General features: G+C 40.8%; 1 protein-coding gene across 7 annotated transcripts in view; it reads left to right on the top strand.

Annotated features, from left to right (window-relative positions):
• The window catches only part of LOC145339265 (contactin-4-like), a 2278868-nt gene that overhangs the window by 987790 nt on the left and 1264200 nt on the right, over window positions 1-26878 (top strand). The window contains exon 1 of one of the 7 annotated variants that reach the window (XM_080183708.1): window positions 869-1121. The exons of 5 other annotated variants lie outside the window; for them this stretch is intronic. The gene's annotated coding sequence lies outside the window, so the exon portion shown is untranslated. Of the gene's footprint in view, window positions 1-868; window positions 1122-1443; window positions 1548-26878 lie in introns of those variants that run through there. One more of the 7 variants, XM_080183716.1, reaches the window with a different exon arrangement.

Here is a 26878-nt window from a genome sequence, read left to right as displayed (position 1 = left end):
CCTGTTGGTAAAAGGTACAGTCAGTGTTTGCTTTCAAAATCCTCTTCCTCAGATGTGCTGGTACATTAGTTATCACAAAATGAGACGAGTGCACTTTGTCAACATCATCTTTGCCCTAGCAGGAAATTGTTTTATTGCAGGAAAAACCAGAGTAATCAAACTGCCAGTATAGTAAAATAAATTACACGGTCGTGTGTGCCAATAACCATGCTGGTTTGAAACAGGACTACAGTGCAAACCCATTTAATGCGCTGTGGCAAATAACATCTTCAACCTTTTGAAAGTTTAGTGACATTTAATTAAGTGCATATTCACATGAATAATGTTTTTTTGCAACGCAAGTGTGGCTGGTTGGCTAAATGTCACTATTACGTGGGTCAAAGAATCTGTTGAGTATTCTTATATCAGAATAAACATTTAAAACAGCCTCTTAAATTTTTACCTTTTAAATTGTGTTCAAACATGCCTTCATTCAGATATCTCTGACAAAACTGGTTTGAAGCAAATGTATTAGAAAATAAAAATTTTATGTCAGATTTAAATGCCCTTTGCATTGAATTGCCTGCCCTATGATGATTTTGGTATCATTTATTAAACAGGATATAAAATGATTAAATTAATGGAATAACTATTGAAACATTTATATGGGAACATGTGGGTAACATGTTACTGACAGTGAGATTGATGTTCATGTCAAAATAAAGCAGGCTTGTGCTTTAACATAATGCTTCTAACAATGAGAAACTACAAGCAGCTATTAGGATTTTCTAATCCTAATCTCTGTTAGGGAATCCAGTTAAGAACAGCTGAAGACCTTGCTGCGGGTCCATGTGATTCATGTGCTAATTGTGTAGGTGCTTCGGGAAATGCGGTTGAGAAGCACTGTACTTCCTGATTAGTGCCAGTGAACAGACACACAGCGCACAGTGTATAGCAGTTAAGTGTCTGGTCCCAGCTGAGAAAATGGTTCCATTATATCCCAGCTGCATAGACAATCCATAAGGGCCTGTTATGCCTGGTTGATCAGTGTAGTTGAAGCAGTGACTTGCTGAGAGACTGAATCTCTATTTGTTGTAACAGAAAAGTGGAAAGGAAACTGATGCTCTTTCCCATTTAGTTCGGTAAGTACAGAAAAATATTTTGATGAAGGTTCAGCTTTGTAGCATTGTGTAAACTGGATGTGCTGCTCTGCTTAGATGCTTAAAGGTGCAGCTTGCGACTGATGGAAATCTGTTAAGTGTGCAGTGTCTGTGTTTAAGAAACGATTATTGTGTTTATGCTAACTCAACAGTAGCTGCAAATACCAGCCTTAGTTACTGTAAATGCTGTCTGTCTGCTGTAACCGTTAAGTAATACTCCATGTGTTATTGCTATCTAAATGGCATTTGATTTGCTTTGGATTCCTGTTACCTAAGTCTTCAGTGACAGACTATTTTGTGGACAAATCATGTAGATTTGAAGACAAAAGGATGAAGAGAAAGTACTCTCTTATTTTTTTGCAGTCATAATTCTCACAGGCAGGAACAGATCCAGGCAAGTGGATAAAGGTATTTAGAATTGGTCTTTCTTTCAGTAGTTGCCTGTGTGGTGCTGTTAAGCATCTTGTAACATCCTAAAATCAAGAAACCTCCAGTGGGATAGTCTTTGAGAGGGGAAGGATCTCCTCAAATTGTAAATTAATATTCAGAGCCTTTCCTTCCTCGGCTGTTGTAATTAAACTGGCTCGGTAATGGATCTAAGAAAGGAAACATTCATGCAGTGTGAAATCCAAGAGATGTTATGTATATTAGTAAAAGGTATGTATTTATCTTTCATGAATAATAATTTCAACAAGATCCAATTGTACCAGGGAGCATGAAGTATTAACTGAAGTGTTTCAGTACACAATTACAGATAGCCAAGTTATTTTCTTTCATTTGCATTCCCAATGAAAGCTTTGTTGTTAATATAAGAGTGCAGATTTATAGCAAATTGGTTATCTTCCTCTTCAGTTGTTAAATTTACTCGAGGACAGAAGCACCATCTAGCTGCATGAAAAATATATTTTTTAAAAACTATGTTGATTAGACATAGTTTTTTATTGCCTGAATCCAAAGACCAATGGACTTTCACCAACTATTTGAAAATAAAACCCAAAACTCCAAATGAGATACAGGTATCTTATTTTAAGTTGACAGTGGATCATTTTTTCCAAGCTTGGAGAAATTATATTTGTTTGGCAGTATGCCAAATCGGAATAGATTAGAAATCCAATTTTTAATACAAATGCTTAGTGAAGTAATTTACTGCTCATTTCTGACCTTGTGGTGTTGGTCAGTTATTGTTTTGGACACATTTAATTGCCAAACAATTTAGTACACGAACAGTATATTACTGTTCTCTAACCCTTGCATCATAAATCTGTGATTGCTCAATTTAATGCATGGACAGTTGTATGTGTGTATTTTAGGTGCTCTGTTTTCTTGTTTTTTTTTTGTCAAAAGTGTGTGTGTTTTACATTTATATTTTATACATACGTATGCATTAATCTCTTTGGAGTTTGCATATATTTGTCTATTGAAATGTAACTTTAGAACATTTGTTTGCAATTTGTGGGAAACTTGTAGATAGTACCAAAGATGTTTTTTTACATAAAGTTGAAAGTTTTGTTTTCTTGACAGTCAAAACAAATATAGGGCAAAAAATTGGAAACCATAAAGGCTTGGTACAATGTCTCACCAGACATTACTATGTCAATGCCAAGCCTTTATGGTAAATCTGTTGGTAAATTCAATGATGTGATTACATTAGCTCCGATTTGTTTCACAGTAAGAATAATAATAAGACTAATGGCACTGACCATTATTATAGCATAACATTGGAGAGCAAATCCGATACTTCTAAGGTGGAATTTTATGCTACTCCCAGGAGCAGGAAACAAGATGAGTAGAGTAACTTAATTGAGCATGAGACCAAAAATCTGCTTCCCAATGGCAGGGTGAACAATTCCAGTTAAATTCAGGAAAGTTTGAAGGTATGTGTGCCTTTGTATGTTATGCAAGTTCATTAGAAGACCAGCTCACCAGAATTAAGTTCCCCATTCCAATTAAATTATTGAGAAATACAATAGGTTTACAACTCCATGTAAATGCTTGCAGCAGGCGCGGTATCCAACTGGCTGGATTTGGAGTGAGTAACTAGTGATTTTTCCTCTGTCACAAGCATTGTTCAATTAGGCCATGGTCAGATCGTGGCTGTATAAAGGGTATGTTTGTAAGGAGGCTGGCTGTCTGAGGGAGGGAGCTTGTAGCAGGGATGAAGCCAGAGAGGGAAGGCAAGGATGTAGAAGGAAGAGCAAGGGCCTTGGGAGGAGGGGAAATGGTGGGGGGATATTGCGGAGAGAAATGGTCCAAAAGGGAAGGGTTAGTGCTGTCCATGATGGGGTCCTATGGGTCAAATTAAAGGTATTGCAGAGCAAACAATCACAGGTAGGTAAGATGTTAGGACTGCGGCCATGGAGTAGATGGTCTCATGGGCCAGGAAACAAAAAGATACTAAAAAGAAGGGGTGAGTAATTGGAGGGACCAGGTGGGCATGGGGATAGTAGCGGATGTAGGCCCAGGGTTGGGTATGACAGAAGGAAGAAAGAGGTAGAAGTTAGCATGCCTAGCCATCCCACTCCTAATTGTACATCATCCTTAATCTGCTCTTACGTCCCAATTTGTGCTTTGTATTAGAAAAATCAGCAGCATGCTGTCAGAGATACCTTGCTGTTTTACAAACGTGGCTGTGTTGGTGTTCTGTCAAGAGACTTGGCATTAAAACAATGTAGATTGGAGAAACTGTTCCCACTGGAGGAAAGATCAAGAACTAATGGGCACAGATTTCAGCAACATCAGGAAAATAATTTCAAGCAGCAAGTGGTTAAGATCTGGAATGCACTGTCTAGCAGTATGGTGGAGGAAGGTTCAATTAAGGCATTCAACAAGGAAAGAGTAAGGCCAGGGCCTTGGTAAATTGCTCTTTTGAAGAGTTAGCACAGACAAGATGGTCTCCTTCTATGCTCTCCAAATTCAGGGAGCAATCTTACTGGCCGTTCATGCCACGCTCCTATTGCAGTGAGGTCAGAGAATTTGGTGCCCAGCCAAATCTCCATTCACTGCAGCAGGTTGGGAGAATCTTGCCAGCATGCATGGCCGTAACATTCCAGCCTCAGTGTTTCTGTAAAATGTATCAAGGGCATGAAGTTGCATTATTTAATTTGTGTTACTTATCTAAAAGTTGCCCACTAAAAGCGTTAGACGAGGTTAAGGCAGGTTTATTCAAGGTTAATTCAAGCGCAGATAAACCTTTAATGCAATGAGATAACTTAATTACTGTCAGACAACCTCTCTGGTACAGAACATTTATTTTTACAAGCATGCAATCACATTCCTTCAGATTTTTATCATGGTGGAGTTTAAAATAGACTGTTTTTGGCTCATTTATTTATTTTCCTTCTAACGTCATTCTACCTTTCATTCTCCTTCACCCAGTACAAGGTTTAACATTTCATTATGCATTCTAATTATTTTGTGCTGGATGCGACGATAATTTTAACAACAGAAACAAGTATACTTGAATCAGGCAGGAAATTAACAAAAAATCACAAATCCAATTCCAATTCTCCAATTTCTATGCTAAAAGAGAGTGTGACAAGAGGCAGACTGGCCAATTAAATACTTTACTCAGGTTGTGTCTACGATAACAGTCTACCTATCAGCCACAATGTTTCCCAACTTTATTCCCCACTATGTTCTCTTCCACTCACATCTCCTCCCCACCCATTCTGAGCTCTCTCACCCCTTTATTCCAATCTCTTCCTGCCCCCCACTTTGAACATTCACCCATGATCTCCTTCCCCTACTCAGATCTCTTGCTAGCCTGCTGCTCCAACTTTTTGCCCCCCTGTTGATACGACCTCTTGCCCCCCCCCGCTGCTCTGACCTCTTGCCCCCCCACCGTTGTTCCGATCTCTTGCCCCCTCGCTGCTTTGACCTCTTGCCCCTCCCGCTGCTCTGACCTCTCGTCCCCCCCCCCCGCTCCTGGTCACCCCCTTGCTTGCCCTCCCCCTTGCTTGCCCCTCCCTTTTGCTCCCCCCTCCCCTTTGCTCCCCTCCTCCTGGCCCCCACCCTTTGCTCCCCTCCTCCTGGCCCCCACCTTTTGCTCCCCTCCTCCTGGCGTTCCCCTTCGCTCCCCTCCTCCTGGCCCTTTTCCTTCTTTTGCTCCCCTCCTTCCAGCCCCCACCTTTCGCTCCACTCCTCCTGATCCCCAGCCCCCTTCTCCCACCACCATCCCCCCCCCCCCAACGATCCTGGTCCCCTTTTGCCCCACACCCTTTTTCCACACCCCTTGTCATGCTGCCAAGCTCTTTTTCCGCTTGGTGCTTGTTCTTCCTTTGTGCCCTCTTTCTGCTCCCTCTGTGCTGTCTTTATCCCTCTGCATTCCCAACAACCCCCACCCCCCCCCCCTCCCCTGCCCCGCACCCCACCCCGCACCCCACCAAACACTGTGGCCCCTGCAAAATTCAGGCCATTTGACTGAATTTAGTGCTGCAATTGTTAATTTGGAGCTGTCATGGATTTCAAGCATCCAGAGCAGCTAACATAGCTGTAACTATTTATTTCCTCGCTAGGTTTGTTTATCCTTTTCTTTTCCCTTTGCTTCTGGCTGAAGGGAACTTTGATAATTTCCCTCAAGTACTTTTATTCATCAAGGAGCATTGAGAGCAAATGTGAACAGACTATTCGCCATAGGATTTGGTGTAATTGAAGTCAATGGATAGGAGATCGAAGTAAGAATCCTGTATTCTGTTCCTCTGTACATGTTGCGGCTAATTGTGCTGCTGCTGCGAACATTTGTCTAAGCTATTTGATTCAGCATAGTTTAGAAAGTGAATCTAGGACTTGGACGCTATTTATTGTATAAACACAATAAATATCCCTTTGGAAGGTTGAAGTCTGAATTATATAAGCAGCACACAAGGGAAGGAATTTTCTCCCAAAAAATATTAAACGTCATTATGGCAAAGAAACAGGAGTCTCCAACACTGTCCTTCAATCCAGATTGGAATCTTGTGGGACTCAATTATTTTTCTGGACAACAGGGTGCTTTGCGGTGGAATGGGCAGGACGGTGGGAGCACTCAGATACCATTTCAGAAGGTCACCCTGAACTGTCAGTGAACGCGAAAACCTTCTCCCACCCCCACGGATATCAGATCTCCTCCTCCTGGCGACATATTATATCCCAATACCAACATGAGTTGCTGGCATCAGGGCTCTCCTGATGGACCGTCAACTTGCCCCCATGGCCCGATCATTGCTCCCTCCGCATTACAGACCTTCATGACCTGCCCTGCATGACCACACCCCCTGCCCCCCGATTTAGATAGGCATCCATCATACCCCCATGTAATATAGCCCTGTCACAGTTCCCACTCAGGCCCTGCCCCCTTGGCACAGCCTCTTGCGCGCTGTGCCAGGTGGACACTGCCCAACCACGCCCTGTGACTGCCCAGCCACGGATTTCAATGGCCTCTGATTCCCCAACGTGGCCATGGCACCTGATCTCTACTGCTGAGGACTAGTAATGATTTGCACTGGTGAGACGTTACACTAGAGAGAGGGAAAGCATCCAGGAAGAGAAAGCAGCCATGCTTAACTCCCCAGTGAAATAGAAATCAAGGCAATCTGATGCTAATAAGCTTCACACAAAGCTGTTATCACCAATAAAAAGGGACAGTGAAAATAGCAATCGGATTTGGCCTCTCATGCTATTTCCACATCTTGTCACCCTAATTGATGGGTGCAGCAAAGTTGTAAGATCACGCCTCTTACACTGAAATAGAGAAGTTGCAGATTCAAGACTGATCCAAAGAGATTTAAGCACATAATCAAGACTGACACTATCTGTACAGTACTGAGAGAGCACTGCATTATTGGATGTACCATCTTTCAGATAAAAGTTACACTGAGGCCCTGTCTACCCTTTTCTGAAAGATCTCAGGATTCATGGAAGAAAATCAGTAAAATTCCCCAGGTAGCCTGACCGTCCCTCATCAGCATTGCTATATAAAGAGCACATTATCTAGTCATTAATTTATTGTAATTTGTGGGGCATTGCTATGTGAAAATTTGCTGCCAGGTCTCTTGCATTCCAACAGTGAACGCTAATTCAAAGGAACTAAAGTAATTTCAGAGTGTGTTAGAACAGCCTGAGCTTTTGAAAGGCGCCACCTAAATGCAAGTTATTTCTTTCATATAATGTGCACCATGATTTCCCTGCCAACCAAGGAAACCCACTCATTAACCTAGGGTGGAGCTTTCCAATTTTGGGACGAGCATGGCCGAAAATCCCCACTTGCTACCTCTAATGCAAATTTGACATAATCAGTGCACCTTCAGCTGAAATCTTCGAATGAGCTAATCCAGGAAATTAGCTCACTTCAAAAGATCCATAATGGAATTACATCATTTTTTATAAGTGTAACTTTGCCACTTTTGAGCCCATGGAAAAAAGCACTGGAAGATTTATCGTACAAACACAAAAGCTGCCTAGCTCAAGTGAAACATTTCTTAGAGAAATTTGTAGTATCGAGCACCCCTCCCCCATTTCCAATTACAGGTGGAATGGTTGCAATTCTGGATTTTCTGAGAAATGTAATTATTCCTCTCCCTCAAGGTAATGGTTAGCTTAGAACAGTATATAAGAAATAGATAGATAATTCTAATGTTCCCAACTTGTCACCCTGTTTGAAGATGACTGCCTGTAAGAAAAGCTAAGAAATCACCCAACAATTAAGTGACAATAGCATGAAGCTGAGAATGCGATCATCAAACTGCACAAATGCTGTTGCAAAGCAAAACAAATTAACTCAGGAAGGAATAGCAAATCTAGACTAAAAGGCTGGATAGCATCCAAATTGTCCCAAGACCATCCCAATTGTCCATGCAGTATCTGGGGAAAATAAAGGAACATGTTACAATCAGATTGGTTAATTTAAAATAAATACAGATTATCTGCCCTTTAGAACAGCCCAATTAATTTGTTTGCATGAAATGGAAACACAATTGTCTAAATGCCAGTTCATGCAATAGAACAATTTAACATGCTAGTACCAAATTACTAATTTCAAATTGTGCTTATCAAATGTCTTGGCAAAATTTGTGTAAATAACAAAGTGGAGAGACAATGTATTGATGTTGCATGTTACGGGAGTGGGGGGGGGGGGGGTATCTAAAATTACGGGGAAACTGATTAAAAATAAGAGATTTCCCATTTAGCATGCAGATGAGGTGGAATTTCTTTATTCAGGGAGCTGTTAGTCTTTGGAATTGGGTGGCACAGTGGTTGGCACTGATGCCTCACAGCACCGTGGACCCAGGTTCAATTCTAACCTTGAGTCATTGTCTGTTCGAATTTGCACATTCTCCCCATGTCTATGTGGGTTTCTTCTGGGTTCTCCAGTTTCCTCCCACACTCCAAAGGTGTGTGGGTCAGGTTGATTAGCCATACTAGATTAACTCTAGTGTCAGGGGGATTAGTAAGGTAAATATAAGGGATTATGGGAATGAGGCCTGGGTGGGATGGAGGTCTGAGCGGACTCAATGGGCCGAATGGCCTCCTTCTGCACAGTAGATTCTATGATTCTAATTCCACAATGGAGTTGGGTCATTGAATATATTCAGGGCTGAGTTAGATTGTTGATGGGAGCTGGGCAGGAAAGTGAAGTTGAGACTATAATTGGATCAGCCATGATCTTAATGAATGGCAGAGCAGGCTCAATGGGCCAAATAATCTACTCCTGCCCCTATTTCTAAGGATTTCATGTTCTTTACCTTGCTGGTTGAACAATTATGCTATTTTAAATAACGTAGGCCTATGAATGATGCTAATATGCTCGAATGTATGTGGGAGTTGTATGAGATAAGATGAATTTAGTAAATGGAGGCATGTTTTACATATTTAGCAATTTATTTATTTGAACTCTAATGACTAGTAAATCTTACTAGAGACATTAAAAACTTTTGTTAAAGCAGATTGAGTAGCTTGGTCATATAGCTTGCAAATGTTTAAATTTGCATTGGAAGACCCTTGTTCTTGTACCAGTAATAATGATATTATAACATTTTACTCAAAATGGGTGAGGAGTTTTGTCAGCCTACGAGCAGATCAATTGGACATCCACTATGGGAAAGGCCAACACTCTATACATCTGAGCATCTGGAAAACTGTCTTTTTCAGTTGATGGACAGAGTGAAGAGGCCATGAAAACCCACTGACGGATTGGTAGTTTGTACTATGTGTGTACTCTTCCAAATGTATGAAGGCATCTCAATAAGCATTTGAGAAAGGGAAGGCAGTAAAATGGGGAAGCAAGAAGAAAATTAATATATCTAGTGGAGTTACCTTAAATGATTCCAACTCTATGACACAGATTAGCTGAGAAGCCGATGATGCAACTAAGAGGTTTTTGAACTGCAGTCAACCTCCTTGCTGCCGGAGACATGCAGGACAGACTGGCTAAGGTTGGTGGGGCATGAGTGAACTAGTACGGTTCTTAATTACAATCTGACCACTTTGTGATTACTTTTATTAATCCCAGCTTTTTCAGTTTCAATCAAATTCTCGAAGTGCTGTGTTGGCATTTGAGCTTGACCGGGGCCTCAGTGTCTCTTGGGTTATTGTGCTTGCGTTGCAATACTGAGTCACAGAGGAGCACCAAGGTGTGACCCTTGGTCAGTGCAGAGGCAGCCAATTTTTTGTGGAGGCAGTCAAGATGGAACAACAGAGTGAGAAAGAGATTTCTACTTCTTGACCAGTATTCAGTGTCCAAAAAAAATTTCCAAGTACATTAATGGGCCTGGAAGCTTTGAATTATAAGGAGAGGCTGGGACTTTTATCTTTGGAGCAAAGGAGGATGAGGGGTGATCTTATCGAGGTTTATAAAATCTTGAGGGGCATAAATAAGGTGAATAGCCAAAGGTCTTTTCCCCAGGGTACAGGAGTCCAAAGCTAGAGGACATAGGTTTAAAGTGAAAGCGGAAAGATTTAAAAGAGGCTGGAGGGGCAATTTTTTCACACAAAAGGTGGTGCAAATATGGAATGAGCTACCAGAGGAGGTGAAAGAGGTGGATGCAATGACAAGATTTAAAAGACATTTGGATGGGTACATGCTTAGGAAAGAATTAGAGGGATATGGGCCAAATGCCCAAATGGGCCAAAGATCATTAATATAGCCCAATCTATCACACAAACCAGCTTCCCATCCATTGACTCTGCCTACAGTTCGCGCTGCCTCAGCAAAGCAGCCTGCATAATTAAGGACCCCATGCACCCTGGACATTCTCTCTGCCACCTTCTCCCTTTGGGAAAAAGAAACAAAAGTCTGAGGTGATGTACCAACCAACTCAAGAAGTTTCTTCCCTGCTGCTGTCAGTCTTTTGAATGGACTTGCTTTGCATTAAGTTGATCTTTCTCTGCACCCTAGCTATCATGTAACACTATATTCTGCACACTCTCATTTCCTTCTCAATGGACAGTATGTTTGTTTGCAAGAAACAATACTTTTCACTGTATCTTAATATATGACAATAATAAATCAAATCAAATGCATTTTAGGAATCTTCACTTTCAGAATCCTGGTCAGCATGGATGAGTTGGGCTGAAGGGTATGTTTCCATGCTGTATATCTCTATGGCTCTAAGCCATCGGTTTTAAAGCTCATTATGCAAGAAAGAATTGATATATCATTTATTTGGAGTAAAGTTGATATTCATAAGCTGTCATAGACTCAGAGCTGTTTACAGCACTGAAAGAGACCATTCGGCCCATCATATCAGTGCCGGTCAACAAAGATCTGACTACACTAATTCCATTTTCCAGCGCATGGCCCACAACCCTGGTAGTTACAACATTGTAAGTGAATACTTCTTAAATGTTACAAGAGTTTCTGTCTCAACTGTCCTTTCAGGCAGTGAGTTCCATACTTCCACCACTGTCTGGGGGAAAATGTTTCTTGTCAACTCCCCTTTTCACCACCTTAAATCTACATCCCCTTGTTATTGACCCTTCAACCAGTAGAAAAAGTACCTTCCTATTCACCCTATCCTCTCTTTCTCGAAATCTTATACAGCTTTATCATGTTTTTATTAAGTCCACTCTCAACCTTTGCTTCTGAAAGGAAAACAGTCCCAGCCTACCCAATCTTTCCTCATAACTCAGATCTTCCAGCCCAGAGAGCGATCTAGCTAATCTCCTCTGCAGTGCAATCGTATCCTGCCAATGATGCAGTGACCAGAACTGCATGCAGAATTCCAGTTCTGGCTTAATAAGTGTTTTATGCAGTTCCAGCATGACCCCCTTGTGCTCTACGCCACAGTTAATGAAGGCAAGTATTACATATGCCTTCTTAACCATCTTATCTACCTTCTCTGCAATGTTCAGTGGATCTGCAGTCCAAGGTCCCTCTGATCGTCAGTATCTTCCAGGGTCCTGCCAATCATAGTGTAATCTTTTCCCTTGTAGGCCCTCACATTTTACCAGTTGAATTCCATTGGCCTCTGTTCTGCCAATCTGACCAGTCCATTGATATCCTTCTGCAGTTTATGGCTATCCTCCTTACTATTTACCACTCTCCCAATTTTCGTGCCATCTGTGAATTCCTTAATCATCCCCCTTACATTTAAACCTAAATCATTAATTTACGCCACAAATACCAAAGGGTATCAGCACCAAGCTCTGCAGAACTCACTGCAAACAGAATTTAAGTCACAAAAACAGAATGGATCAGTTGGGTCAACGGGCCTGTTTCCATGCCGTATTGCTCTATGACTCGATTACTCAAGCATCATCCTTTGCTTCCTGCCTCTCAACCAATTTTGGATCCAAGGTGCTGATTTACCTTGGATCCCATAGGTCTTTACTTTCTTGATCAGTCTGCTATGATGGACCTTATCAAAAGGCTTGTTAAAGCCCATATATAGACCACATTAAGTCCATTATTCTCATCATGATTCCTGGTTACCTCTTCAAAAAAAAATTAGCTTTGTCAAACATGACCGTCCTTTAACAGATCTATATTGATTGTCTGTTATACATTTATGTTAGTTGCATGGTAAACCTATTGTTAGTTTGAATCTCTGGGTGAAAACTGCACATTTTGTTTTTGTTACAACCCACAACCCCTAACATAGTTAGGGTTTTACACTATCCCTGATGAATTTGTGTCTATCCAAGTGCAGATATGTTCTGTCCCTTAGAATTATTTCTGGTAACTTCCCCACCACTGAGGTTAGATTGACTGGCCTGTAACTCCTAGTCTCGCCCTACCTCTCTTTTTTAATGATGAGACAACGTTAACAGTCCTCTGGCACCTCAGGTGTGGCCAGAGAGGATTTGAAAATTACTGCCAGTTCCTCTGATATCTCTTACCTTGCCTCCCTCAATATGCTGAAATATATCTCAACTGGGCCTGCTCATTTATCCACTTTCAAGGCTGTTATTCCTGCTAGCACCTCCTCTCTCTCTCTGCTAATTTCCTCTAATATTTTACTGTCCTCCATCCTGATGTTGATATCTGCATCGTCCTTTTCCACTGTGAAGACTAACACAAAGTATTCATTGAGGACTGTGCCCATCGGTCCACATGCACATTATCCATATGATCCCTAATTGGTGCTGCTCTTTCCGAAGTTATTCTCTAGCTCTTTACATATTTTAAAAACCCCTATGGGTGTTTCTTTATTCTACCAACCAAAGCTTTTTCATGTACTCACTTGGCTTTCCTAGTTTTATTTTTAAGTTCCCCTCTGAGCTTCTTATTCTTCTCCAGGGACTCTGCTATATTGAGTTCTCAGTATCTACCTGGCCTTTATGTGCCTTGATATCCAGGTTCTCTGGTCTTAGGCCCACCCTTTGTCTTCATGGGAACATATTTGCCCTGGAATGCCTCCCACTGCTCTGATAGTTTTATCGGTAAGTAGTTGCTTCCTGTCCACTTGAGCCAAATTATGCAGTATGCTAGTAAAATTAGCCTTTTTCAGTTAAGAACTTTTATTCCTGGCCTATCCTTATTCATAACAATCCTAAATCTGAATTGTGGTCACTCTCTCCAAAATATTCATAACTAATAACCTTTTCACGTGCCTGGGCTCATTTCCAATTAAGCCCAGAATTAGCCCTTCCCTTGTTGGGCTTTGTGAATACTGGCTAAATGGATGCAATTTAAGAATTTTGTTTCATCCCTTCTTTGCACACTAAAACTATCTCAGTTGATATTTGAGTAGTTAAAACTGTATACTATTAATCATGCACATTTCTGAAATTTAATTACATATTTGATCCTCTATTTCTGAGAGCTATTGGGTATATACATTTTTAAAAGTTAATTATTATTTGAACATATGAAGCATTTTTATTGTTGCTCCACTAAAGAAAAAAGAAATAGTAAATGATCAGTATATATATATTTGTATTCACCATTTGACAGTCTGTGGTGAACATGTTCTGTGACATTTTATTGGCAGCAAAATGTAAACTGGGAAATAGGATGAAGTTAGTCAATCTGAGACATCTCACAGAGCATGTTGCAGTACATCATTTAACATGATGCAAGATATTGGTTGAACATTGGTCTATCCCAACATTTATAGTACAGTGCAACGCAGTATGCAGACTACTGAGTCTGCATCAAACCAAGAATCATTGAATTTTGTTTCTTTTATTGCCTTGCTAATATTGCAGAACTGTTAATATATCTGCTCCTTTGAAGTCTTTGCTCTACTTGCATTGCCTACGCAGTTGTTAAAAAGCTATGATTGCAACTTTAATATTCACGCTGGGGAACTTTCACATAGATTTGCAATATATAGCAACATCTCTGTCCTGCTTGCAACCAAAATAAGAGCTCTGTGTGTATAGCCTGCACCACTGGTGGCAGCCAGTTAATCTTGAGGAGTGAGATTTATTACACATTTGTATTTTTGTTATGAATATATCTACAATTTTTGTAGTACGTTTTTGATAAAGAAATCTGAACAGAGTACTTTTATCAAAGATATGCTAATTATGGACAGTCTCTTCCAACTGGTTAATTATTCAGGGTGGCTAATGGACCTAAAGACCATTAAATTGAATCAGATACTTCTTACACTAGACAAATGTTAAGTGCCTCAATCTCTATGAAAAACAGACTTTCCTTTTGCAGCGAATAAAAATGTGTCTGTGTGTTTCTCTGCATTTATGCATACAATTTATCTTTTGCAGTTAGAAATGAACTGCGTATTGAATGGTGACTGTAAGATCACAATAAGAGAAGCCAAATAGAATCAGTTTTGTTTAAGAAACGTCAATGGCTTGACTCTATTCAAATGCACAGATATTTTCTGTAAATAAATAATCTATAATTATTGTGCCATGTGAGGGGGTAATGTTATTGACTTTCCCTTAACGCTTAACTATAAGTTAACAGTATCGGAAGCCACTTCTAAGATGCTATTTTGGTTTCAGATCAAAAATTACCAAATTTTTAATTGATAGATTGAAGACTGGATTTGACGTTCCCACAAAGTATACTCCCTTGCCACTGATCATCTCTATATTTATAGTGATAAAGCTTTTCTGTAAGAAGTATGGGTACCATAATTTGAGACACAGACTTTATTACTGTTACAAATATCTCAGTTCCATACTATTCACTGGTTTTGTCTCAATTTTCTGAGGCAAAACTACTCATCAAATACACAAACTTTAGTAAGGAACCAAACCTGAGACATCTCTGATGATAACAAATTAAAACAAAAAATGTTGGCTTGGCAGCATGTTTGGAGACAGAAAGTTGCTGTTTCAGTTCTGTGACCTTTCATTGTCCTTTGTCTCTTTGTTTAAGTAAGATTGTAAATAGCCGAAGCTCCAGCATTAATCCTTGCGGCACTCAACTAGTCACAGCGTGCCAACTTGATGATGCTCTGTTTATCAGTACTCTCTGCTTCTTGTCCATTAATCATTCTTCCATCCATGCTGATTTGTTACCCTCCCACCTCCCCCCTCCCCCCCCAACCCCCAGCAACTCAATGCGCCCTCACCTTATGTAAGTACTTTTTTATGGCACCTTTCCAAATACCTTTTGGAAATCCAAGTATACCACATTTACTGGCTCTCCTTTATCTACCCGAGTTCCTCAAAAATCTCTTTTAAAAAATTGTCCAACAGTGCCCCTTTCACAATACGATGTTGACTTTGGCTGAAAATGCAATGATTTATCAAGTGGATAATACTTCCTTGATAGTAGATTCCAGAATGCTGGGAGCCGGTTTGGGTCAACGAGCACAGAGGTGACAGGTGAACGAGGCTCCTTCAAGATAGGATGCAGACAGTAGAGTTTTAGATATTTGGATGTCAGGTTTTTGAAAGACAGAATGTGGGAGGCAGTCAAGAGTGCAATGAAAAAGTCGAGTTTGTAGGTAACAAAGGCAAAAATAAGGACTTTAGCAAATATTTTCAGGGGGCAAGTAAGGGAACATAAAAGAGTTACAAATAGGCAGATTAAATAATGGTATGGATGAGTGGTCAAAAACTCATCTCAGTATCAAACATGACACCAAGTTTGCAAACAGTGTAATTTTACCTCAGATACCAGGGAGAGGTTTAGAATCAATAATTAGGGAATGGAATTTCGAGTAAGGACTGAAGGTAATACTTTGTTCTTCTTGATATTTAATTGGAGGAAATTTCTGCTCGTCCAGTATTGGATGTCAGATAAGCTTGTCTGAAAACAGTGGTGGTGACGTAAAATTGGATGTTGTTAGTGCCCTTATGAGTTTGTTTTTAGATAATATTGCTAAGGGATAGCCAGTCAATGGGAAATAGGTAGGATTCAAAATTATACTCTTGGGGAAACCAAAGGAAATGGTACAGAAACAATAAGAGTAGCCATGAAAAATGATTGTCTGGCAATGAATGGAGCATTTCCACTTAGTTGGACAATACTGGTGAGACTTTGGAGAATGATGGTGTGCTCAATTGTGTCAAAGACTACAGAGTGATGGCTTACCTTTGTCACAGTCACATAACATGCCATTTGTGACTTTGATAAAGAATAGTTGGTGCTGTGTCAGGGGTGGAAAGCTGATTGAAGTCTACTTGTCACTACTAGGAGAACTGTGGACCGGTATAATTGAAAAAATAAAAAGCGTAAATTGAGCCAAGTGAGACAATTGCTGCAAAGGCATAAATGGAGAATTCATAATAAGCCTCAATGATCTCAGTTAGGGAGAGAAATAATTTGCTCATGTTCCTCCTCCTGATCATTGCTCAAACATGTCTTTATTGTGATAGTGTTTGAGGAGATTGACCTCTGCTACAGTGTCTTCCACCACCAACAGTTTGTTAAGCATCTAGACTTACCTATGGTCAGTGGTGTCTGGTAAAGATACTGGAGCATAGCCAGTGTATTTGGAACAGAATCGCTGCCTTAGGGAGAGAAGGCATTTGCAATTTTGTATTGCAAAAATTAACTGCTGTTCACACATATTCCTTAAGCCCAAGGATTCAAAATATGCCAAACCAATTTTGTAATATTGGCATTACTATAAGCATTTAGAATTTGATAAACAGTGATTGTCATTTGTTCAGAAACAGCTGTTAAATATTGTTCCTGATGTTGTCATGTGAGTTAAAAGTGCTTATTTTCTGTCATGAAAACATTGTTTTGACTTGTGACTGAGTCCTGTGGTAAAAAGCTTTCCTTTGTTTGCTCAGTTGCCCAATATCAAAAACATTTCTTTGGAAGATGTCAGCCTCATGATATGGAAATCAAACACTCTGAAAATGGCCAATGACTTGGCTGGCACCACTATTCCATACCACTTCCATTTCTTTACTATTCCTGAAATAGATAACTTTGCAATGTTTCAAGTTTGTTTTGTCACACATGCTAATTTTAGTGCATTTCAGTTAATGATGCAAGCTCACAGGATAAAATTTTTGTTTTTGTTGGGGGGGGGGGTGCTTCTGTCACTATCAAATGGAGGGATCAGTGTTGGGGAACAGAATGCATTCCACTTTTGGCACTGATGGTTTGAGAGAATATTCTCACACCAGATGCAGAGCACTTGAACTACAAGATACGGTTCCTTTACAGCGTGTGAACAATCAGTGTTTCCCCAATTGCACCACTGTGAAATTTCCACTTCTGACACCAGAAACCCTTGTGTTGTTTCTTTGTACTATGGCCAACTTTATTCTAAGTCATGTTAATTATTAGTTTTGAAATCAATGACAAATGGTTACCACATATAAATTCATTTAATGAACTAAAAATCAATCTCTGGCACTCTTACTGATGTTCTGGTTCAGAGCATATTGCTCACACAGAGCCATATGTACTTAACCAGTATTTCACCACACTCCTGGAGCAAATAATGTGAAGAGCATTTAATGTTGGCAACAATCAAAGAAGGTAGTCAAATGCTTTCCTGTTCCCCCTCCATCCTCTTTCTCAGCTTAACAACACAGGAGTAAGCCATTCAATCCTTTGAGACTAATACACCATTATTAGAGTGGAGAATGCAGATTGGAAGACTGGGTAGGAGAACATTAGAATAGAAAAAGTTAGAAGGTGATAAAACACCGATGAGCTCTAGGATGAGCTGTGTGGAAGCAAGGATGCGCAGTGTCCAAGTTGGACAGTTAACAGTAATGGGAGTTCATAGGTCAGAGTTTAGCTGATGGTAAAAGAGGATGTCAATACTGTGAGTTGTTCGTTGAACTTGACAGACTGGCAATGGAGAGGGGTAAAATCAGTGGCAAAAGTAGTTGAAGTCCACTTTGGTAACAATGATACAGATACTGTTATGCACAGGGATGAGAGAGAAATGAAACTCCTAACCCATCTTTAATGTCCCTAATCAGGGTGTTTTTGAAAAGGAACATGTATACATTTCTTAACCCCTGAGAGCATGGACAACTTGAGCAATCAGCAGCAAGCTTTCATGTGTTTAAATTAAGTTCATTAAGTATTTGTGTGTTCACATGAAAATCTACATCATTCACTCAGTCTTTTTTTTCCCCTCTCTCTCTCTCTCTCTCTCACACACATGTATTTTTCATAAAAATATAGTTAAAAAGAATACTATGTTTTTACAAGTTATAAACAAAAGGATAGCTTGTAACATTCATGATCCTCATCTTAGAAAACACACCATGCTGCCCTAGTAAACACTCCTGCAGTATTGTCAGATTAATTCAAGTGATGAAGTTGTGTATTCTTCCAGAATCCTGGAAAAGGTGGACTCCTCACAGGTTACAAAGTTAGTTAGTTGTCATCTTACAAGGTTGATTCTCTGTATTGCTAGACTTCAAAAGGAACAGGCTTGGAATCCTTATGATGTTGCATTCTCCAGTCTGAAGATCTAGATGTTGCTGCCATTTTTGCTGTTGCTGGTGTTGTGTTTTGCAGACAGGTCTTGCAGATTAAAAATGAAAGCCAACATAAGGGCCTTACAATGTGATTTCTCAGTTCTCCTGTCCAAATATGGTGTCTGGTGAGCTGATTAACCATAACTTGGATTATTATTTAAAGATATTCACCCTGGCATTGAGGCAATAATTTTTGAAAAGACCTATTCATGTCTAGAAATCTCTCCTGGATGATCTCAAGAGATGGGCAATGACACCTCCTTAGCTTGGAATGCATTTTTATCTTTGAAATAGTGTAGTCACATGATTTTCAAGTCCACTTTTCAAATAATAGCTTAAATGTTAGTATTTTAAAAGTAATTAATAGAATATGCTTTTGTTGGACATGACAATAGAGGGTGAAACTCTCCCATTTTGTAGCTAGGTGTGGTGGTGGAGAGGCTCCAGCAGCATCTATGCCACCGACCAGAATAGTAGGATCTCTGTGCTAGATTCTACACTTGGAAGCTCATTAATTTTGCACAAGTGAGTTCCCCTCTGACTCTCCTGGTGGGCTGACAGCTGATTTGTCAACCAGTTCTCAGCTGGTTGGTTTGAAGATCCTGGCGTCATATTTAAATACCAGCCCAGCACCCTCATTTCAGTCTCCTTAGCTCACCTATCTTCACCAGACTCTGCAGGAAGGCACGGTGGTACAGTGGTTAGCACTGCTGCCTCACAGCACCAGGGACCCGGGTTCAATTCCCAGCTTGGATCATTGTCTATGTGGAGTTTGCATAATCTCCCCGTGTCTGTGTGGGTTTCCTCTGGCTGCTCCAGTTTCCTCCCACAGTCCAAAGATGTGCAAGCTAGGTGGATTAGCCATGATAAATTGTCCCTAGTGTTAGGGGGATTAACTAGGTTAAATGCATGGACTTGGGTGGGATTGTAATTGATGCAGATTCATTGGGCTAAATGGCCTTCTTTTGCACTGTAGGATTGTATGATGTCAGCAACCCAGAGGAAAAGGGCTAGTAGCTTCAAGAGGAAGTCTGTTCCTTGATTCAACTACCCCCCACCCCAAGACCATCACCTCTGAGATGCCCAGGCCCCACTTGGAACTCTACCCACTGCATCCAGAGTCTATGAACATAGAATCCCTACAGTGCAGAAGGAGGCCATTTGGCCCATCGAGTCAGCACTGACCACAATCCCACCCGGGCCCTATTCCTGTAACCCCTCATATTTACACTGCTAATCCCCCTGACACTAGGCCTCCATGTTTGGACTGTGGGAGGAAACTGGAACACCCAGTGGCAACCCACGCAGACACAGGGAGAATGTACAAACTTCACATAAACAGTGACCCAAGCTGGGAATTGAACCTGGATCCCTGGCGCTGGGAGGCAGCGGTGCTGGCCACTGTGCTGCCTTTTGTGCATCCCCTTCCAGTAAATGATGTGGTATCTCTTTGACCCCCTTTTTGCATTCCAAGCATGTTCGAACTTCAGGCTTTTTTGCGGTGGCTGCATTTGTCCAGTAATAAGAAGTCTCACAACAGCAGGTTAAAGTCCAACAGGTTTATTTGGTAGCAAACACCACTAGCTTTCGAAGCTCTGCTCCTTCATCAGGTGAGTGGGAGAGCTGTTCACAAACAAGGCATAAAAAGATACAAACTCAATAAATTGTGTCTTTATATGCCCTGTTTGTGAACAGATCTCCCACTCACCTGATGAAGGAGCAGCGTTCCGAAAGCTAGTGGTGTTTGCTACCAAATAAACCTGTTGGACTTTAACCTGCTGTTGTGAGTCTTCTTACTGTGTTTGCCCCAGTCCAACGCCAGCATTTCCACATTTTGTTTAGTAGCACAGTGCTGGACAGAGAGATGATACTGCTGAGTGGCACCAGGGATAAGAAGGCCCCTGAACTCCCCAACCCTGGCAGGGAACTGATGTAAGATAATGACACAGGAAGGTCCATGTGTCCACAGCATGGTGCTGTCCATGAAGACCAGCTCGGCGTGGAGGGGAGGAACTGACCTGAACTGGCAGAATGAGGTACAGCTCAATAGAATCAGTGCAACAGTGTGGCAGAAAGTTGTTGCACTCACTCTGAACTGAGGACTGCCTTGTGTATGCCATTCATTAGCAATCGTATTTGAAACTAATTTCCCATTGATGTGTCACAAGATTGAAAGGCCTAATGGGATGCTAGTGGGCAGCTGTTTTAATGACCATTCATGAGACATGAATGAATGCAAATGCCATTTGGGCCACCTGCCAGTAGGGACAGTGACCCAGCATTGGGAGAATTACGACAGGATTTGACACTGGTGAGTTTCTGACTGACCACCACAGGTGAGTTGGGAGAATTTCACCCAGAGACAAGATCTGAAGGTAGATTTTAAGGAGCTAGGAAAGAAACTAGCAATCGGGAACTCAAAGGTAGTAATCACTGAAATATTTCTGGTGCCACCATCTGATATAGAAATAGGAGGATAGAGAAGATGAATGAACTAGAGAGATGTTGCAGGAGGGAGAATTTTAGATTTCTAGGACATTGAGACTGGTCCTTATAGTGATTGGGCCTGCACAGAGCCATTGCACCTGCATAGATCTGTGACCAATGTCGTTGCAGTTTGGTTTGGTATTGTTTTTGGGGAGGCTTTAAACTAACGTGACAGAGGGATGAGAACAAAGACTGAATAAAAACAAGTGGGAATAATTGACAGAGGCAGAAAACACTAGATGAAGAAATAGTAAATGTTTTGTATGCAACTATCAACTTATGGTGTTTAAAGAACCACAAGGTAGATGTTGTAACTTGAACACCGGGAACTCTTCATTGTAGATGTGCAGTGTTGCACAGTCAGATCTAAGACTGCACAACCTCGTCCCGCACTGGGAGGAACTAAACCCCCAGGAGTCACTTGATATGCACTCTTAAAAGGGCAATACGCATCCCAAACCCTAACATACATATATTACAATAAGGCATTAGATGGCATCAGGGTAAGAGGGAATGTAGCAGGTCAAAATTAGATTTTCTGTGCATGCATGTAAACCACAAGACTATGGTAAATAAGGTTGAGAAACTGTCAATGCAGATAGCCATATGGAAATGTGATGCTATAGTAATGATGGAGCCCTACTCAGAAAAGGGAAGGATTTGGTATTGGATATTCCTTGCACAAGGTGCTCGGGAAACGTAGGAAAAGAAAGAAAGGAGGAAGGCTAACAAAATTGTTTAAGGGAAATGTTACAGTGCTGGAGAAAGAGAGGCCAAGGACAGAACCTATTTTCTCGAGATCAGAACCAGCAGAGAAACAGGTATGCCACTTGTGCATCCTATCAGCCACCAACCAGTTGGAAAGATATGAAAGATCAAAGTTTAAAGGAAAATATGAACAGAGGACACTGAGCAGGAGTGAGCTATTCGGCCATATTCAGTCAGATCATTGCTGATCAAATAGTAACCTCAAATCTACACTCTGCCCATTCCTGATTACCCATCACCCTGTTGCTTTCCAAAAATCTGTCCATCTCTGCCTTAAAAATATTAAAAGACTCTGCTTTCCACAGACTTTTCAGGAAGAGCGTTCTAAAAACTTATGACCTCTGAGTGACATTTTTATTGTCACATTTCCCTTTTAAATAGGCAACTCCTTATTATGAAATAGTGACCTCTAGTTCTTAATTCTCCATAAGAGGAAACATCCTCTTCACATCCACCCCGTCAAGATTCCTTAGGATCTTACGTGTTTCAATTAAATCACCTCTTACCCTTCTAAACTCCAGCAGTTAGAAATCCAGTCTAACCTTCTCTCGTCCTCCAACAGAAAATTTTCTGAACACACTGTAGAAATCTTTATCCCTTTTTGCCACTTACAATTCAACTTTCCCATTCAACATTCACATAATTAAACTCTCAAATTATAACTATTCCATAATTCTAACAACCATCTTGTTCCCCTAAATCTTTCACACCAAGCAAGGAATTGTATCATTTTTGTTCCTCAACTCCAGCAAATAGATTCTGGTTTTGACTCCCCTGAAACATCCTCTCTCTCTCTAACTCTGCAGTTCTCAGTAATCAATACTACTCCTCCGTTTTCTCGTTTTTCCTTTTCCTATCTTTCCTGCGCACCTTGTGTCGAGGAATATTTAATACTCAGTTTTGCCTCTTAACCTGGAAACTGATATAGCCCAACATTGTATTTCATGATAATCTGCACCTCTAATTCACTATACTTATTTACTACACAGTGCGTTCACATACATGCACAAAAACTCTGATTTAGACTTTATTGCTTTTTCACTTAATCTGAACTCACCCAGTGGCTTATTATTTCCAACTCTGATGCTATTAGGACTCTGTGCACTTTGGTATTCCTCCCTGATCGTATCTCTTGGTTCCCAAACCCCTGGCAACTTAACATAAACCTTCTTCAATAGCGCCAGCAAATTGCCCCACAAGGAACCCAGCCATAGCACTATTTGAGTAGGGTGCATCTGGCCTGTATAGGTTCCAGTGTCCCAATAATCTAAAGCTTTCCCTGCTGCACATCTTTCCAGCCATGTTGTTTTCTGCTTTATCCTCCTGTTTCTGTAGTTGCACATGACACTGAGAATCATCTGGTGATTGCTACTTTTAATTCATAGGACCCCTACAGTGCAGAAGGAGGCCATTTAGCCCATCCAGTGTGCACTGACCCTGTGGAAGGGCACCATACCTAGGTCCACTCCCCTGCCCTATCACCATAACACTGCACATTGATCATGGCCAATCCACCTAACCTGAACATCTGTGGACACGAAGGGGCAATCTAAAATGGTCAATCCTCCTAACCTGCACACCTTTAGACTGTGGGAGGAAACCAGATCACCTGGAGGAAATCCACGCAGATTCAGGAAGAATATGCAAACTCCTTGAACCAATCACAATGGTTCTGCTTGTTAATTTCCTCTGCAGTTTCCTCAATTCTGACCGCAGGACCATAATCCCTCTTCCTGTCTGCTTGTTGCTACAAATGTGGACCATGACTGCTGGATGTTCTCCCTTCCCCAGTGATGTGCTTGACCCTTGACCATGAAAGCAACACACCATCTTGAATTAATGTCTGCAGCCACAGAAACACATGTCCATTCTCCTAACTATTGATGGTCTATCACTATTGCTTTTGCGGTTTTCTTTGTGCCCCCTTGTACAGCTGAACCACCTGTGGTGCCATGGATTTCCTTCTGGCTACACTCTTCAGATGAGTCATCACAGTCATCACTATTTAAGAATGACTACTGGTTGAAGCATGCCATCTATTTGGGGCTCCTGCATTACCTGACTGTTTGTTTCTTCTTTCACATTATGCATTAAAGATTTGGAAGAGGGACGTGAAAATGTTATGAAAATTTGCAGGTGATGCAAAGTTGGGTGGGAAGGTGAGCTGTGAGGAGGATGCAGAGATTTTCAGCATAATTTGGACAGGATGAATGTGTGGACATATGCACGGCAGATGCAGTATAATTTGAATAAATGTGAGGTTGTCCACATTGGTAGTAATAATGGGCAGACAGATTATTGCTTGATTGGGTATAAATTGAGACAGGTGAGCAAGACTTTGGTGTCCTTGTCCACCAGTAGCTGAAAGTAAGTGTGTAGGTACAGTAGACTGGAAATAAAGTAGATAGTATGTTGGCCTTCAGAGCAAGAGGATTTGAGTACAGGAATAGGGATGTTGTGCTGCAATTGTGTAGGGCATTGGTGGGGCCACACCTGAAGTATTATGTTCAGTTTTGGTGTCCTTATCTGAAGAAAGATGTCCTTGCTACAGAGGGAATAGAGCGAAGGTTTACCAGGCTGATTCCTGGGATGGCAGGTCTGTCATATGAGGAGAGACAAAGTCTGTTAGGATTATATTCACTGGAGTTCAGAAGAGTGAGAGGGGATCTCATAGAAACTTAGACAATTCTAACAGGGTTAGATACGGTAGATTCAGAAAGAATATTCCCAATAATGGGGGAGACCAGACTTAGGAGTCATAGTTTGAAGGTAAGAGGTAAACCTTTCAGAACTGAGACAAGGAGAAATTTCTTCACCCAAAGGGTGGTGAATGTGTGGAATTCATTACCACAGAATGTAGTTGAGACAAAAATATCTGATTTCAAGAAGAAATTAGACATAGCTCTCAGGACTAGAGGGATCAAAGGATATGGGGAGAAACAGGATCACAATATTGAATTTGATGATCAAAATGAATGGCTGAGCAGACTCGAAGGGCTGAATGGCCTACTCCCACTTTTAGTTTCTATGTTTCTGTTTGGTCGTCATCTACTCCCTCTCTCCTTGTATATCCTTAAACTGTGAGGTGACCACATTAATAAACACCCCAACCTTGTAGATGCACCGCACTGATGCTATCTGCTGCTCCAGCTGTTCAAACTGATGGCATCTCCTGGATAAATAATTATCCAGGAAATGGGAAGCATGCTGGAATTCCCACTTTGTACAAGAAGTGCATTCTAGAGTTCACAGCAGCCTTGCCATCATTCTACTGGATAATAAATTTGGCTACTTCTAATCAACTTTAATGAGACTAAACTTGATCAATACTAATAAACCTTGCCACTATTAATAAACATTTATGAATAAGCTAACACTAATAAACCTTATTCATATTAACAAATCTTAATAATATATAAATGTTTTAAAAATTGTGTAGTCTTGATTTAGATAACATTCCACTTTTGTATTCTGTATTCTTGGGTTGACACAGTGGTTAGCATTTGCTGTCTCACAGCATCTGGAACCTGAGTTTGATTCTGACTTGATCATCGTCTATGTGGAGTCTGCGTGTTCTCCTCATGTCTGCGTTGGTTCCCTCCGGGTGCTCCCATTTCCTCCTATAGTCTGAAAGACGTGCTGGTTAGGTGCATTGGCCATGCTAAATCTCCCTCAGTGTACCCAGACAGGTGCTAGAGTGTGGCAATTAGGGGATTTTCACAGTAACCTCATTGCAATGTTAATGTCACTCTACTTGGGACACTAATAAATAAAGTTTACAACTTTATTTTTCTGACCAAATTTTCTCTCATTTTCCTCCAGCTGTTAATTTTTTGCCTACTCAACTTATCTGTGGCCTTTCAAAAGCCGTTTGTATATTTCTTCTTGCTTTCCCATACATATATCATAAGCAAAATTGGCTAAAATGCACTTGACTCTTTTGTCAAAATTATTAATAAAAGTTGCAAGTGGTTGAGGCCCCACCGCTGTTCTCAGTGACACAGGTTAGTTTGTCAACCTGAGAATTACTCAGTTGTATTGTTTCCTGTTTATTAGCTAATCCTTTATTCATGCTAACATATTACGTCCAACACCTTGAACTTTTGTCGGTGGTAGTTAACACTGCTGTTTTACAGCAACAGAAACCCGTGTTCGATTCTGGCTTGAGTGGCTGTCCATGTGGAGATTGCATGTTCTCCATGTGTCTGTGTGGGTTTCCTCTGGGTGTTCCGATTTCCTCACATGTCCCAAGTATGCCGCTGGTGGATTGGTCATGCTAAGTTGTCTCTTAATGTTCAAAGATGTATTGATGAGGTGGAATGGCTACGGTAAATGCGAGGATAGACCTGGGTCAGATGCTTCTCGGAAGTCGGCACGGACTTGATCGGCCAATGCCTCCTTCTGCATTGTAGGGATTCTACGATATCCACCCTGTTTGCTATATCCTAAAAGGATTCTAATTAAATTTTCAAACATTATTTCCCTTTCATAAAACTACATTGACTCTGCTGATTACATTTTGCTTATCTAAATGTGCTACTACTACTTTCTTAATAATGGATGTCAACATTTTCCCAAAGCTGAATATTTGGTTAACTGACTCATAGTTTTTTGATTTTGACCTCCCTCCCATCCATCAACAGGTGCATTATATTTGCCATTTTCCAGGCTGAAGAACTTTTTCTGAATCTAGGGAATTTTAGACAATTACAACCAATGCGTCCGTTACTACTGATGCCAAAAATGCCCCGCGTACAGAACACTACAGATTCAGTGGATTTGTCAGCCATTAGTTATCCTAGTATTTTCTTTGGTTGATACTGATCTCCTCCCTCCCTTTGATACCTTGGTTTTCTCCCATTATTGGGATGCTTTTAGTGTTTCCTTCCATAAAGACAGATACAAAATACTTTGTTCTAATTTTCTGCCACTTCATTGTCTCCCATCATTAATTTCCCAGTCTCATCCTTCAAGGGATCAGCATTTATTTTCAGCCATTTGCTTCCTTTTTATGTACAGCTAGATGTTCCTACTCTCTCTCTTTGTCACTCTTGTTCTAATTGCTTCATATCGTTAGAATTTTTACTTTTTGCGAGGTACTCTGAGTTAAAGAAAAACTTGAGAGTTATCAATCCAAACGGTATTCAAGTGCAGCCGAGAGGTTTCAATAAGAATTTGAGATGGGG

The sequence above is a fragment of the Carcharhinus amblyrhynchos genome, chromosome 3 (genome assembly GCF_965287045.1).
Source record: "Carcharhinus amblyrhynchos chromosome 3, sCarAmb.v2.hapA, whole genome shotgun sequence".
Taxonomy (NCBI): Eukaryota; Metazoa; Chordata; class Chondrichthyes; order Carcharhiniformes; family Carcharhinidae; genus Carcharhinus; species Carcharhinus amblyrhynchos.
Note: the sequence above shows the minus strand (reverse complement) of the source record. Positions and strands in the feature narration are given on the sequence as shown.